The sequence below is a fragment of the Zosterops lateralis genome, assembly GCF_965231275.1.
Source record: "Zosterops lateralis genome assembly, chromosome: 4".
In the NCBI taxonomy this organism is placed as follows: Eukaryota; Metazoa; Chordata; class Aves; order Passeriformes; family Zosteropidae; genus Zosterops; species Zosterops lateralis.
In genome coordinates this window covers 40,579,740-40,596,876 of record NC_139765.1, presented here as the reverse complement: position 1 = coordinate 40,596,876, position 17,137 = coordinate 40,579,740, and the positions used below count along the sequence as shown (strand labels likewise).

Genomic DNA, 17,137 nt, shown 5'->3' with positions numbered 1-17,137 from the left:
ATCCTGAAAGACACCTCCTTGTAGGGGCTTTTGCAATCAGATCAAAAGGCAGATCTATATATTTTCATGTAATTTTTTTACAAGTGTTATGGTGAAAATACTCTTTTTTACTGTAGTGATAGTGAAAAGGGTCTTAATAGCTGTAACATTACATAGCATTGATGTCCACATTTACACAGAGAACAGCTGAGATTTAACTTATGGTTGTACTGACCAGGAACAAGCATTTTTCCTATGATGATGCAGCCAGACCATGTGCAGCCTTTAAAGCTGCAGAAAGCAGCCAGATCATCTGAAAGGTAAATTAATGCATCCCTTAAAAGTGCACATCCTCCAAAAGCCTTTGCCCAGCAGAAGGCAAAAGCAGCAAGCTGCCATGTGCTGCTGTTTCTGCAGGATGAATAATCCCTTCTGCTCAAGGCATCCCACTGGAGAGGCTGCCCTGGAACAGATGTCCGGGGAACAAGTCCTGAGGATCAATATTTTTACAAGGGTGTTCAGCATTTCACTTTCTGCAGAGAGTTTGGAGGCTGTCCTACAGATAAGCTTTTCTTTGTAAGGACCAAAGGAAGGAGATTCCTTGGTCTAGACAGAGAACAAGGATGACCATCAGTGGGGAGAGGACAGTGATCCCTTACAGCATTTAGTGTACTTAATTTGTGTGTCTGAACCTTGTGCTAGGATTTCATACTTCCATGAGATGCAGTACGTTTAGAAGCAGAAGGACTTCAAACCATGTTTTAAATTATTTTATTCAAAATATTAGCAAATACAGATGCTCTTGGGCATTGAACTGAATCTATAAGAATGGAGGAAGAACACAGATAGAAAGGAGGAAAAAAAACTCAACAGGGAACAGATAGACTTGTTTAGTTTATGTTGGAGGAAACTAAGGCACAAAAGCAGTTATGAGCAATCTGAGGTTAGAGAGAGGGGAACCTTTAACTCACCGTCCTTGCTTTAATCCCCAGACAAGCATGCCCACACAGGAGACCCTCAGCTTCTTTCTCTGGATGCTATCCTCACTCCCCGGCTACTCGAAGCTGAGTGAGCAGATGCTACCTGGGCTTAGAGGAAGAAAGAGGAGGAAGATTGCAGGTGAAAGGTGCGTGTCACAGGTGAAAGTGATGGTGGGTGGTGGGGTGGCTTTGGGTTTTGAAGGTAAATACATCTATGTCAGGTATGAGAAGTTTCCAGAGGGGACTGTCAAAGTGCTGCCATCATGGTCTGTGACTTAGTAGCAGTTTTACTTCTCACCCAGAGTAGCCCCAGGAAGGCATCCAAAGGGTTGCAATAGAGCAATATCTTGACTCCTCCATGGAGGACAAGACTTTCTTACCTCCCTGTTTTTGGCCTTTTTCCTGCCAGGCATAGGTCCCTCTGCCTGTCCACTGCATTTGTGCTCAGACACTGGCTGGGAGTGTTGGCTGGTCTGGGGTCACCAGGCTGCAGAGAAACACGCTCGGTCGAGTCTGGAGCTATGCCTCGCTTTCATCACATGGATATGCGTCAACATGTCACTTTAAAGTAGTTCAAGTAAGAGATGTGGGAGAACAGATGAGGAGAAGGGAGGCAGGAAACATGTCATAAATCCACAGTGAGAGGGACTCTGAAGTAAGAGAATTAAAGACTCTGGAAAACACATAAAAATCTGCTGTAGAAAGGGCACTGTCAATGCATCCTGTCAGTGCAGTTTGGTTTTTATTTCCTAGTGTGCAATATGATATAAAAAACGTTCACCTTTACTAGATGATCCATGGAAGCCCATATTTCACATGAGATTTATTTTTCATGTGAATAGGCTTGGTGTTTCCAGACACTGGTGGATATCAGTCGCCGTCCTATAAAACGAGGCCACCAGCACCTGTGGTCTCCCAGGGACTGTCTCTTCCAAGTGCTGTTCCTCACACAAGGGCCACTTCATTGTTTCTGCTTTGTGTTTAAGTAGAGCTGAACTGAGGAATGTAGAGTTGAATAAAAATAATGGAGAAAGATCAGACTGAAATTATTACCCTCCCCCCAAAAAAATCCCAGTTGTGCAATCATCAGATATGTGAGCTTTGTGCTTTCTCATATTGCTATTGTTAAAAGAGAGAAAAAGCTTGAACCCACTCAAGTATTACAGAGGGTCTCAAATACTACAAAGAGTCTCTATAGACATATGTCCCACTGCAGGAATTTGAAATTCCCTCAGCACCCAGAATATTAAGCAATCTGGGGCCTGAACTTTTAGATCAAGGTTTGTGAGAAAGGAACATCCTGCCTTGCCTAAAAATGACTGATGAAAAGGAAAATTGCCAGTGCAGCAGCCACCAGCCTCTCTGGCAGCCAACAATTCTCGCTCAGCCATCCCCACAACCTTCATGGGACATAACATGTTCAACTCGGGCAAAAGGCCTCCAGGCTCTGTCTGAAAGACTCAGTGATGCTAATGAACAATGAGGAGGAGGCTTTACACTGTGTAACCCACTTTAGACATGAAAAATAATTTCTTTCCAAAAGTGTATGAACTGGGACATCCTTGACTGAGTCAGAGGCCTGCTTCCCCGCTACCTTCCATTGCCACTCTCTGTACCTTCTTTTCTTATTCCTTGGCCACACTGCATAGTAGCAGGGACACATTCCAGTAATTCTGCTGGCAGAAGGGTCGATTGCATGGCAATCCTCTATCTGCATGGTATTCCTACAGACTGAAGTGCTATGCCATGGGGATGTAAATAAGGAAGAGACCATTGCACTTGGGCGTCCCTGTGGGGACCCACCAGCCAGATGAGCCCATTGCTCCCTTACCTCAGCCACCCATCTTACTTTAATCTTTTCCTTCCAGCGCAGCTTAAGAGCTATTGCTGCTGAGACTGCATTTTCATCTCTTGTGTTTCATTGCTACCCTGTGCTTAATGTATTAGTGGTATGAAGTAGAGAGGAAGGAAATAGAGGGGAAGCACAAGGAGCAAAGTAAACATCTTCAGGGAGGTAAAGATTGCACAGTGAAACACTCACCCCCCCTTTTCAGCCAGGGATTTAATATGCTTCAGCTTTGCCTGACAGTCCTGTGTGCAGGGTTGCCCTTCCAGGCTGTGGTAGGAGCCACGGAGGTTGCAGAGCCCTGTGAGTCAGGGTCCCACATGCTCGTCCTTAATCATACCAGGCCATGGGGGAGCAGCTTTCAGCTGTGAAGCATTTGAAAACTACATCACTTTCCTTTTCAAATGAGCAGGCTGCTTGTATTGAGACTTCAGCTCTTTTCCCCAATGGTGGGATTTTTGGAGGAGCAATTTTCCACATACTATGGCCCAGATCCTGCCAGTAGATAAGACTTCTTTGGCTTACAGGCTTCTGGGTACAGAGGTGATGTGCATCCACAAAATCCTAAGGTACTGTGGGAGCAGGCAGGGCATAACAGTTATTTATGTGACTCCCAAAGTCACGGTGTCTGTGTATGCAGAAGGACCCACGGAGCCTCTAGCCCCTGTTGCAATGAAGAGCAAGGTGAAGCTGAAGTTTCCTTTGGGAGAGCCAACAACCCCATGAGCCCCCAGCCTGGCTGAGATGGGACAAGCACCTCTGAGAGACACATGGCACAACCCCAAACAGCCCTCCCACTGCTTCTCCAGGGACTCTGTGGTCCTCTGCAGAGCAGATGCATGACAACTGATGGAGAAGCATGATATCATTTATTTGCCTGTTAGTCAGGGAAGTGGGTAACTTCAGTGACCATCAGCAGAATAGCCAGGTACAGGGTGTGTCATTGTAATGGCACTGTATATCTGTGGCTTTACCCAGGTTCATTCTGCATTTCCTTCTCTTTATTGTACAGCCACTCTGGGTGGGTGCTCCAAGTGACTTATTCCTTTGCTAAAATAGAACCATCTTCAAGTGCTGCTCTGAACCCTTCTGCCTGCTGCCAGTGCCTGGGTAGTGCTGTGATGGTTAAGAGGGCCCTATTTTTGCTTTATCATAGCTGGAGGCCCCGCTGGCAGCATCAACACTTCTAAAACTTGTTACAGGCTTGAACTGGAGCCATAGCCCATCACTGGCTTATTTTACGGTTCCTTTAACCTCTGTATTTTGCAATGGCTACAGAAGTGTTTCTGCTTCAGTGTTTTCTGGACCAGCTGTGCTTCATCCATGGGAGAGAAGCAGAAGATCTTGCATGCAGACAGCTTCTTCCCAGCATCTTAAAAGCTGCTCAGCCCAGATTTCACCCTGATTTTTTTTCCCCAACTTTGATGATCTGATTGTCAAGTAGCAGTGTATTGCTGCCGCACCTGTGCTTTGGAGAGGGGCACCCACTGAGTCTGGTGTAGGAGATCCTGGGGACTGCAGAAGGAACAAGCAGCACCACCGGTGATTTGGAATAGGCTGGCCCCTGACTGGTGCCATCTGGTCCTGCTGTCTGTGGTCTGGGAGGGCAGAAATCAGCCCTGTACCCTGGGGTGTAAGCTGGCTGTGGGGCAGTGGATAGGGAAGCACAAGGCAAGGAGCTGGGGTGCTGAAAGATGAAGGCAGAAGCCTGGTGAAACAGCCATGGGAATCACATGTGGAAGAGAGGGTGGTCTGGTGCGGGAACAACAGTACAGAGCCTTTGGGGTCACAGGGATAATGGCAGGGTGCCCAGCTCAGTAGGCAGCTGTGACAAGTTTATCATGTTGGCCAAGTGACACAAACCACATAAGAAAAAAAATTTGGAAGCAAGTACAGAAGTAAGTGTCTCCACCACTGACCCAATCGAGCTACCCTAGGGCATCATACAGTTTTTTTGTTAAAATGTGCACCAAACAGAATATGCCATTGTCCTTACATATACATGCCCATGTGGGAATACACAAGACCAAGAGTGAGACAGACTTAATTAGCATAACTAGTCTGGTGACTAGGATGCCATGGCAAGGACAAACAGAACTTTGAGCTTATGAGAAGATGGGATTAAACCTGCTTAAGGGAAAAGATTCAATCAACCCCCTATGATAAAGATGTTGTAAAATGCATGAGTTGCTTGTATGATCTTTTAACCTAATTATTATAGTAGAAATTATTAACCTTACTGAAATGGTATATAAGTTCTTGGAAAACCTGAGTAAAATTTAATTCTGATCATGAATCAGTCTTCCCGTCTCTCCATCAATCGCCGATATGCCCAGTCTGTGGCTCTGGTGCAAGAGGGGCTGTGGGAAGAACAGGGGGGTGAAGCCATGCAGCTCCAAACACACTGCATCCTTGGAAATGGGCAGGAGGAGTGGGGGGGACCTGTTCCCTTGTGAGGCTGGAGCAGCTGTAACTGAGGGTCCTGCAAGGGTCCTGTGGGACCAGGACCTGCTGCTGACTGCAGCCCCCAGTCCCTTGGCCTGCAGCCCAGTCCCAGGACATATAAACCAAAGAAGTATAAACAGATGATCACGTGAAAAATATATCATGACTAGCAGATAGATCCCAAATGTTTGTTCTATAAACTGCAGCAGGCAGCACAAGTGTTCACTGCAGCTGTAGTTTCTCATCTTATTTGCGTAAGTGTGCCATTAAGCTTAGACATGGGCAAAATAATCTTTCATTGATTCTCGCTTAAGAAGCTGCTTTAAAGATATATTATATCAATGTTTGAGGCAACTCTTTTGCAACCGGTATTATATCGTAAACTGCTTCTCGCTTAATAGAAAATCCTTGTGCATTTTTTCTCCTGGGTAACTTCCTTTTCTCTCTGAAGCCAGTAAAGTGGTTTGTTTTGTGAATGAAAGCTGGATGCCTTTAGCAGGATGGCATTAACACTGACCTCTGCTCATGCATTGAATTCCTGCCCAGTGGGAGGTGAGTTGGAGGAAAGGGTTAGTTCATTGATGGTCAGAACCTGCTGAGAGCAGGACTGTTAACCTGCCTGGAAAGGGAACTGCTTAGAAGGCTTTTCCCTTTCTTGGATTAGCCCAATGAAGCCATCCTTCTCTCCCTTTAGTTTTAACCATCTGCTGGAAAGATGGTTCTGATTCATCTCAGCTTGGTAGAGATTATTTTTGTATATATAAAATGGCAGTAAATTGGGGTGTGGGGTGTGGAGGGGGTGTACACTTTAATTTTCCTGTTGCTACTTCCTGTAGCAGAGAAGGCTATCTGAATTTCACAGCATGAAATATTTAGCAAGGACAATGCAAAGAAATCAAAACCAAACTCTCTCAAGCATTTCCCAAGAAATTTTGCATGTTTTATGCCCCTTGGATCCTAAAATGCATCCTGTAAAAAGGGTAAGTAGGAAAAGAAGAATTTTGTGAAGCTGATTTCCAACAGCATCCTCTGACAGCTAGTGCATGACAGTTGTTCTGAGGGAGACTGGTCTATAATTTATAATGAAAAGGTATTGTGTAAAAATAGCAAATTTTCATTTTATAGTTTTATCTGCTGACTATGGTGATAAAATCTGTGCTCTGCTTTTTTTAGAGCTGGAGAGGACACAGAGTGCAAGTCAAAACCCAGAAAGTTCACACAGCACAACCATAAGTTTTTCTTTCCTTTTTGTCTTCTTTGTCCTTCAGAGCCAAGGGAACATTTGGAGAATCAGCTGCATCTGTGCTCCTTTTTACACACACACAGCAGATTCATTAACTAATCCTCCTTCTCTTTTCTGTCACTTTGACTACCAAGTTGTTTCAGGTGTAGGTGGAGGAGTGACTGTCCTGAAGGAAGAGTGCATAGACCAAATCAAACTGTGGCCCTAGCAATTGGAAACAGAACATTTTATTTTAGCTCTCCCACCCATGTCAGTCAAGAAGAAATCCATTGAAGCATAAAGAATAAATCCGTTAAAGTCAGTGGAACTGCACTGGCACAAGATTACTTTCATTGAGATTATGGTCTAACTTTGGTGTCTGTTTTATTTGTAAATTGAGCAGACAGAAGCCACTGGGAGATCATTAAATCGGAACTCAGAAATTTTCATTTCCATTTGGTTTTTTGAGTAAAACCATATTTTGTTATCCTTGCAGAGTCTACAAGTTTGAACTATTCTCACCAGCTAAGACAACACTTCTTCTCTATAAGGTGAGCATGTTGAATAAAGCTTATCGATGTAGTTGTTTCTTTTTCTTTTAATTCACCTCCTGACCTTTTAAAATTACTTTACTCGACAAAGGACAATAGGGCCAATCCAACTCCCATTAAAGTCAGCAGGAGTCTTTTCATTAACTTCAGCCAAAGTTGGGCTGGGCCCAATAAGTCTAACTTTAAGAGTAAAAAATAGCAACTCATATAGAGCTTTATCTTGCCCCCTGTGGCTTGATAACTGACCTCCCATCATGTTCACTGGGACAGGATCAGGCTTATAAAGCCAAGTAAAACTATTACAGGCCTAATCCTATAACCCAAAGCTTATAAAGTATTTGAATTTCCTCTTTTTAATCACACTGGAATATTTGAGAACTGTTCATGGCTTTACGAATACGCAGGAGCTTCCAGCTGAACAGATTGGATTCATCTTTGGGTTGCTCTGTGCCCTAGAGTTTTCTGTTTTTAAAATAGGAAGATGACAATGGTAAGGGGCTGAAAAGATAACTTTATTAAGTCCTTCACAGTTTGGCTTTTTTTGCTCCATCTTCCTACACAAGCACCATTCCTCTTCCTTGCCAGTACCTTGCTGGGTCATCCCAGCTCAGATCCACTGCACCATTTGCTTTCCCAGAAGAAAGTACCACTGGTCTTGTCTACTTGCTTTGTCCTAGAGCGAGCAGAGCAGCATCCAGAGGGGTTAATCTGGGGCAGGGTTGTGATGTGAATGCCTCTTGGTCTAATGGGAGCAGGCAGTCTGGATTTTGTTCTTCATTACACCTTTGCCCCAAGAGGTTAAACATTTGTTTCCAAATTAATGCTTAAATATACCATAACACAGAGAAAGTTCCACCCACTCACAAACTCTCAGCATATGATGTGGATTTTGCTCTGGATGTGAGACGAAGCTGATTTTTTTTTTTCTCTTTATGGGTTTTTCATTTTGCTCTTTTTCCCTCTCTTTCTCATTACCTTACAATGAATCTACATGGAAAACTCTGCTTCAAACACACTGATTTGTTTCATCACCAAGAGAAAAATGGCAATTTGGCAGTTCTTTGAACTGTTGTAAAAAGCCTACCTACTCTAGGTTCTTGTATGTTTTATTCTGGAGACCCTAGATCACAAATTTTGTTTTCCTTAAAAATTAATCTACTCACTGCCATCTGTGGGAAACATGTTCCAAAGTCAGAAAAGTACCCTGCTATCAGAATAATTTGTAGCAGCCACCCAGGGAAAGGTGGGCTTGGCAACACCACCACGCTGTGAGGCAGGACACAGAGCTGCAGTGAACGCTGTTCTATCCTCAGCCCTGTGTCACAAACCCTTCTTCTTTCTCAGCACAATCTAAATTTACACAGTCCTGTAAATATAGACAAGTTATGTATTAGAAAGAGCTCTCAGATACCCTCAGCTTCTCCATGTGTGAAGAGGAAGAGCCCCCCTGACTCATGACACAATCAGCCCTGGTATTCTCTGCACTCACCCAAATGCATTGCGAGCATCAACATCAGTCACTTCAAAGAGCTCTTTCATGTACCACAAACTTTCTTATCCAGAAGGCCCAAGCAAAAGGCAGATCTGGCTGTGTCTGGCTTATTTGGCTCACCACTTGTGTGGCCCCTTGGAGGGGTCTCAGAAGAGTGAGCAAACTTTCCATGCATTTTCAGCGAGCAAGTATAAGATGCAAAGATTTTTCTGTCACTTATCGTTAGTAGTGCAAGGTAATTAATGGCTTTGTGTTGTTCTTGGGTGTGTTGATGCTGGTGAGAGAAGGATCCCACCTATACTGCAAAGTCCTGTTCCCTGGTTAGACAGTGCCTGGAGATGGGTAGATTCCATTCCTCTCTGCTGAGGCTCCTGCTCACATGTCAGGTGAAAGCCTGCTGACCATACCTGAGGAGGCTGCCCTCATGGCACTCAGCAAGCAGCTGGAACTATGCCAAATTTCACCACAGTGGGGTTGCTCTGGGAAGCCACCTGCAGAGAGGTCAGGTCTTCTGGGATCAGTGTTTTGATGAGGACAGCACAATCCTGTTTCAGGAGCCTCTGTGTAACAAAGCCTGGTGAGATGTGCACACCTGTTCCACCAACTCATCCTTCCCAGTCCTGTGGGTGCTCATGAAGCAAGGAGTTCTGCTCTCCAAACCTTCTAATACCCTATGCAGAAGCTGAAGGAGCTAACCCAGAAGTGCCCCTTTTGGGGAAAACTGTGGTTCTGTATGTCTCAGATGGAGCAGACTCACAGGAACCTGTCTGCACCACACAGAAAATCCTGTTGTCAGGTTCTTACTGATGACAAATTGTGTTTGACAATGTTCAACATCATAAGTGTTTTCTGCACAATTCTTACAAACTTTATGCAACAGGCACCTAACTTTGGGACTTTAATTACTCATTATTAGTTCTTCTGTCATCTAGTTCACTCTCTGTAGAAGCCCTTGCTCTCTGCTAAGAACAGAGAAAACCCACCAGAAATGGACATCTGATTTGGAGAGTTAGGTGCCAAACGTCAGTTGAGATAAACCATTTCAAAAATTTCTCATTAGACTTTTTCCCAGCCACTTAGTCTCCTGTGAGCAGGAGATCTGATTGAAGATAATAGCTCACTTTCTTAGTAATCTTCTAAAGAATTCATAAGAGCTGATAGCATTGCTTACCATTCAAGTGGCACCTAAAGCAACAGTTGTTCTTAGTGATTTATGTAGATGCAAATATTCTGGCAAATTCTCTGGAATCTCTGTGGGGGAGACAAGCCAGATTCTGCACTTTCTTGTTAACATGAAGCCAGGAGAGAGGAGAGTGCACATACCAGATTTGCTGCATATACCTTTGTTGGCCAAACAAGTCATAGAGACAAGATCCTATTCCATGCTTCATCCTGCTTTTGTAGCCAAATGAGAATGATGAAGCATATAGTAGGAGGTTGTATTTTGTTCTCCTGATTTTTATTACAAGCTTTTTAAAAGTATTTTGTTTATATGCTCAGCGAACAGAGGCCAATTCTCTTCATGTTTGTAATTATTTGGGTACATTTGGCAAGAAAGTTTGTTTTTCTCAATTAGAAAGCAATTGTCTGTAGCCAGTTCCATATAAAAGACTTTTGGTACAGTTTTATCTATTTCTCTGTTCTTTGAATATTAAGCAAAAAAGTAGAAGCTGATTCCCTAGAGGATAAAATATTCTCTGCTTCTGCAGACTGGTGTGTACACATACACCAAAATCAACATATTGATTTTCTTTGGACCCAAAGATACTGCCTTTTTTTTTTTTTTCTTTTCTGTTTTTTATGGGTTGAATCTTACTGCATATTTCTAAAATACACAAAGGTTGAACAACCACAAATGTATACTTAATGAATTGTTCTAGCTGTATTTACTACAGAAGTTACCAGAGCCTTGGGTGGAAAACATATCTCTCCTGGTCTGGGCCAAGTGCATGCCAACATGTAGTATATTTTTATTAAGTTACATGATATTGATGTTTTCAGGAATCACTTGCGTTCATCCACTCTGCCTGCCAGAAGTGTTGCCCAAATCCATTCCCTATTTAATCATGAAGGAATGCTGTTCAAAAGATTTGGGGTCAGAAGTGCTCAATAAATCAATCCAGATACACTCCTAATGAGTGGTGAATTAAACAGCATTTGCTTTAGGATCAGAGGTCCTCCTGGGAGATTATTTTTTATTGCTAGCAGGATTGTTCACTTGCAGGTATCAGGAAGCTGTGAGTTAAGGCCTGTTAGGAAGGTCTACAAAAGAATCTGTGTCTTCTTTGCTGAATGCATGTGATTATATCCAGACAACAGTGATAAATAGGTGAGACTCATCCTCCACTGGAATGCCCTGTTTGCTAAATTAAGGAGGAAGAAAAATTTTGTAGCTTCAGGTGGGAAAAAATTATTCTACATTTATATCTCCAGGTTCCTGTCTTGCAGACCACAACACAAGAATTTAGAACAAGGAGTGTGAAGAAAACAGCTGAGGTGTAAAAGAGATGTTTAGAGTCCACAGTGGCCAGCAGGAAAGTCAGCTCATTGTGATTACTCAGAGAAGTCTCTGCAAGGCTGGGCAGGACATTTTTCTTGTGATGAGGAGTGAAGGTTAGAGAAGCCAGTGCTTTTTGCCATCCTGAAAGACAATGTACAAAATTGCAGGCAAAATATCTGAAATGGGAAGGATGTTGCTTGATGTGATGTTTAGTTTATTTCTAGCCTTCTACACTTTCAAAGGCTCATGTTTTTTCAGAGCATTAGAAATGAATAATTCCAGATTTCTGTCACTCTCACTTCCCATCACCACCCTTCTCTGAGCAGGCCAACAGGTTCACTTGTGCATGGAGGTAGCAAGTGGATATAAATGGTCCCATGAAGCCCAAATGGCATCATGAGGAGCAAGTGAGAGTCCCTGAAAAAGCAAGAGAGGATCAGGTAGCCACAATACCTAGAGAGCCACACTTCATGCTAGGAGAAATTAAGAAACCTGTGCATATAAAAGGACATGAACATCCATCATCATTTAATATTATCGGGAAAAGTGTAGCCAATTCCCTGTCATGTTGAGAGAAACACAGATCCTTTCTCTTTGCACATTAATATGTTTTTATCGCATATTGCTCACTTTGCATCACATACTTTAATTCTAATTTTAACTGATAGTCTGGTATTGCATTTTTTGTCACAGTACTACACTTGGATACAAATACCCCACAACACAGTAGTGTAATACAATCATGGAGGGGAGACACATGGATGAGGTGACTTCCAGGTGAAGGATGTGGGTACAGAAATTTGAAATATCCTCATAAGGAGCAAGGGCTTTTAAACCACAGTTTCCACAGAATATTTAGCAATTCATGTTCTGTGACTCAGATTAAATAGAGATTTTAAAAGAAAGTATAGCTCAAAACTTGGCATTTTGTTTCTGTGGAAATGCTGACATTTCCACACAGTTTCTTGTTCCATTCTGGATTGGAACAAAGCCTAAAAAAGTTTTACCTTTCCTGTGGAAATGAAAATATTTTGTTCTAGGAAGCTCAAAACATTGTTTTTCACCTTTTCTAAAATCAAACACAGCAGACATGCTCATGGGGAGGAGAGGAGTGGTCTTCTCAGGTAGCTGTCACATCTGAATTGCAATGGTGTCAGATGTGACTCCATAGAATTTCCTGGACTGTTTCTATGATGTGTGGAATGTATAAACTCCTTGGTCCCATTCTTCCTTGGGCCTCCAGACCGGCCATGAGTCCTGCTGTGCTGCAGGGCCTGGGAGCTTCAACTCCTGAACTGGAGCTGGGCATCATCTGCTGCCAGAGAACATACCAGGCAAGACTGACAAGAAAACTCCAGCCTGGATATGGCAAAAGTTTCCAGAATCAAAAATATTTTCATTAAACATTTTGGCTTTGACATATGACCATGAATCAGTCGCCAGTTCCTGACTAGTTAAGAACCCTGTAGGTTTGGTGGGTAATGAAGCACATTATGGGTCTTGGACAATCCTAGTGGCTCTTATGCTGGTCATCAGTGGGAAAACTGGGTTTTATCGAGGAGATTAACCTGTGCAGGAAGTAACAATTAGCTTCAGAAATCCTGAGATGACCCTGTGGATATATTCAAGCCCAGAGAATGTCACTGATGGAAGTATGAGTGTGCAGCTCATATGCAACAGGAAAAGGACTGAAGAGCTAAAACATTCCAGAGCAGCCACACTAGGGCTTAGGTTATTTATGTTGGTTAGACATCTACATCTTTTCATTGGTTTAGATCTCACCTCCTTTTGAAAATGAGTTTTGGACTCATAAGTTATCTGGGCATTTTTAATAGTTTTATCTCAAATTAATAACTCTTCCAAGAGTAACTCCAGTATTTGCCCATTCCCTGTTTTGTAGTATGTATTATTTATCTCCACATATGTCAGTTTAGAAGGACAGACCATTCAGGAAAAGATGTGGCTTATTATATAGCAGTGATGGATGGTTTCTTTATAGAAACCACTTGCATGTGAGAGAACAACTGTTGTATATTAAATACATTCCCTGTATTATGCATATAGTTCATACCTGTCATTGAAGAAAAATCCAAAAGGGACAGAAAGAGCAAGAAAGTTTATAAAAATACATTAAATATCCACATAAATATCAAACAGTACACCATGATTTTTGTTATTACAATGAGCATCTATGGAAGCCATGATGATGCAGTGCTTGAGAAACTTGGCAAATGCATTGGAATGCCTGGGATGTTTTGTCCCTGTACTGAAGAAGAAAGATGAAGACAGCATATTGAGGAGTTAGCTACTCATAAAACATTAATAGCTGGAGATTTGCCAAGTCATTATTATTTTTTCTGGAAATGGTATTAGGTATTATTCAAGAAGATAAGATTTTCTTTCTGTATGTCCATACCAGTTCAGTATTGGAAGGTGAAACACATACCTAGGGGATTACAGGCCCAGAAAACACCTTTTCCAGGAAAACAAGCTGAGTGAATCACTTCAGACAATAATGTGTTGAAATGTTAAACAAGTGCTGTCTTGATTTAATGTTCTTGTTAATTATAAAAAAATAATCACCTCTATGAACATGCAGACAAGTTAGGACTGATATTGTTCTATAGAACTGATGGAAACAATGAAACTGGGCATATCACCTCAAACTATTCTGAAAACATATAAGGAAAAAATTGGTCCTTTGTTATTCTGAAGAATCAGAATTATTGTAGCCTTGTGGTTTTTGCTACAGGCCAGCTAACAAGGACACAGCTTAGAAGATCTCCAGGTGCCAGTTCAAACCTGGGGCCAGACAGAATTTCTCTGGACAGGTCTTGAAACTCAGAGACAGCTTGGCTACACCCTCAAAATGAGACTCATCCCAACATGGATCTTTCCCAAAGACACTCCAAGAGATGGGAGCATGTAGTTTATAATGCAATTGAAACATCAAATAGTCACACAGGCTCTCTGCACTGTTCCTCATTTAGTTGTTTAAAATTGTTATTAGAGTCCTTCACATGGTGAACTTCTTCCCTGAATTTGGTGTACCCACAAAGTGGAAAGCAGTGGGAGGATTCTCTTGCCTTCCCTTCTCTAACGGGTTCCCTGCACACACATACTTGTATGTATATATTTACTTGCATATCTTCAAAATGGGGACTGGGAGATTTAAAAGGGCCAGAACTCAAGACTTGTTTCTGTTTGCAGGACAGGGAGAAGAATGGCTGAGCTGTGAGAGTGTGAGACAGACCCCTGCCAGCAGCAGAGGGGCACAAGAAGCTGACTGCACCAGCTGGGATTTCTTTGCCAGTTATAATTAAGTAAGGGATTTTTATTTGTTACAAAAATTTGCATTTCAAAGTTGACAAAAATGGAGTTCTTGTGTCCCACAAGCCCCAGGGGCCAGCAGACATAAGAAGAAGAGTAAGATTTGGGCTAAGATTTGAGTAAGAGAGCACAAGGAAAGGGAGGGAGTTTCTGGGAAGGAATATCTGACCAACCAGGTATGTCTTTAAGAGGCACTGTCATGTTTCTTCTCCTTATTTAAAAAAACTGGAATACTGGAATACTTTGGGGATGTTCTGGGCAGTGAGGTGGTGGTAGAGAAGAAGTGGTAAAAGCAAAGAAGACTGATGCCAGCAAGTATCTGGCCAGATAGTGTTAGGTTGAATCTAATAAAAAGAACAGCATAGATATCTTAGGCCTTTCTGCCAAGCCATAAAAGTGATTACTTTTCTTGGAACATGCTGTAATCTTTCCTGAATCCACATGCATTTTAGGTGCAGGACAACTTTCTCCCTAGTTTTCTCTGAGTCTGGGAATATTCACAAATTTTCCAACCTGATATTTTATTGGTTTTCCCTTCTTTGTTTCAGTTCCTCTAGTAAAACTAATTTCTTTAAGCCCTGATAAAATCTGGTAAGTAGAGAGGTTAGTCCTTCTGCTCCTTGACATGGAGTATTTAGATCTTGGATCTCCAGACAGCAAGTTTAAGCTGGTGACACTGAATTTTCCCAGCAGAAAATCAAACCCAGCCTAGACTGGTCAGACTGACAGTAAATAATTGCTAAAAGATTGCATGAATAGTCAAGCATATATGGACATCTTTAGCACATAATCCTTTAAATCCAGGGAAATAAGCCAACAATATCACAAGTACAGTACATAAATGAGTATGTTTTTTTCTACATATACTTGTAGGGTATATACAGGCATGTATTTAGAGAGAGAAGGAGGGACAGGGCAAGAGTAAACACACCTGTGGAAAGCCAAATAAGGCAAGATAGGCAATACAAAAGCAATTGCATCTCAGCCGAGGCTTCCAGGGGCTTGAAGGCAAGTTCAGCAGAGGGATCAGCCTTCAGACTTCCATTAAAAGTCTCTCAGCCAAAAGGCACTGGCATGTAATGAAGCCATTGCTCCAGAAAGAGACACAGTTCCCTTGGCTGAGTTGAAAGGGCACTGATGTAACAGAGCACATCAGAGGAGCTGCAGATGGTCCCTGGCCATTCGTACCCCTCTTTCCCCTGCTTCACTTCCCTCAGGGCTCGCCTCTGCTGCCACTCTGTTGTCTGCAGGCAAACTCGGACAGTACAGACTTCAGCCACTTGGTGCGTCCCACATGGCTCTGATTTCCAATACTGCACAAGTAACAGCCACCAGGCCTGGAAGGCAATTACAAAATCTGTCAAATGCTGCCAATTACAATGCAGTATTCTGCTGAGAGCATGGCCTGGTACTGATCACTAAGCCCAGCCTTTTTTTCTTTTGCTTCAATTACAGGGCCTTGAAAGTGTCTTGTGTTTTCAGTTGTGATTGTCATCACACTTCAATGCAGCATGGGCCAAGGCATGCGTGTGAACACAGCTGGGTTTCCACACAAAACCAAAGACATTTTGCTCTACAGGCCTGTGCATACGGTCCCCACAATCTGCTAACAGCCAAATATGTTGGGCTACCAACATTTGCAGTGGAGGATCAAAGAGTACATTTAAATGTTTTTAATTCAACAGCCAAGTAACCACAGAAAGTCACAGGCAATGGGGGTGGCATGGGAGTAGAGGAAAAGAGGTGTTTGTTAGAAGAGCATCTTCACTGGGTGCACATGTGCAAATTTGGCTGCATGCATTTCCTTACCAGGTGTGAGACTCACTCTTTGGGTACTCTTTGGCAGCCAGAGGAGTGTTTCCACTGACCAGACTAATCCTCTATTCCTGCTACGTGCCCTGGGGCCTAGCCACACACAGGATGCTCAATGGGAGAGCCCCATGCTGCCTGGCTGCAGAGCAGCAGGGCTCCCAGGTGCCCGAGACTGAAATGGTTAAGAGCTTAAACATTGCTAAGATCACCAAAATACTCTTGTCCACTGTAGCAAACTTCGAAGAAACAACTGCTGTCTACTGAAGCCCACCCTCCCTGAATATGCCTACTGATTTGGACTGCAAAAGGACCTTGAGATAAGATAAGGTAGTACTATTGTCCAGGTCGAAGGAAAATGTATCCAGAAGTGTAAGAGACTGAACTGCTGACATTTGACCACCTGCAGTAACTGCCCAGGTGCTGCAAGGGATTGGTGTGCATGGCTCAAACAATCAGCTGGGTGCTTCACTCATGATGCACAGTGTGGTCTCCCAGGAGCAGAAGGTCAGGAACACCTGAGGCTACAAACTGGGCTTCCAGATAAGGGAAGAGGCTGATAACAGGCAGATCCTGCTAGGTAGGACAGTCCTTCTTATCATTCCAGTGTCCTCCCTCACATAATGACTCAGTTGTGAAAACCCTCCTGGGAGCACCAAGGACATTCATACCTATGAGCTATTTATCTCGGATGATGGACCATAAAGGGTCATGATTGATTCAACTAGTGGAAGAGACAGCTGCAACATCTTAGAAGGTGTCAAAGACTCATTACATGTTCCTGATCCAGTATTATATCATCCAGGGGAGGTACCAGGGGCATTTCCACCTAACCCATGAACAATATAAACCCCACTAAAGGAGACTTTAGTGGATTCTTTTCCCCCATCACTTAATGTATACAGTCTGCAACCACTGAGAAGACTAATGGGGTGCCATCAAAATCTACAGAGTGGTGATATATTTTTTCCTACTTTATCTGT

The 17,137-nt window shown here is 42.8% G+C and overlaps 1 long non-coding RNA gene across 1 annotated transcript; it reads left to right on the top strand.

Moving 5' to 3' along the window:
- The first annotated feature begins 1,084 nt into the window (after positions 1–1,084).
- Positions 1,085–16,048, top strand: LOC310908092. The gene is made up of 4 exons (XR_014589779.1): positions 1,085–1,105; positions 6,969–7,023; positions 14,226–14,338; positions 15,801–16,048. It is a non-coding gene; the product is annotated as an uncharacterized lncRNA (long non-coding RNA).
- Positions 16,049–17,137: the final 1,089 nt, after the last annotated feature.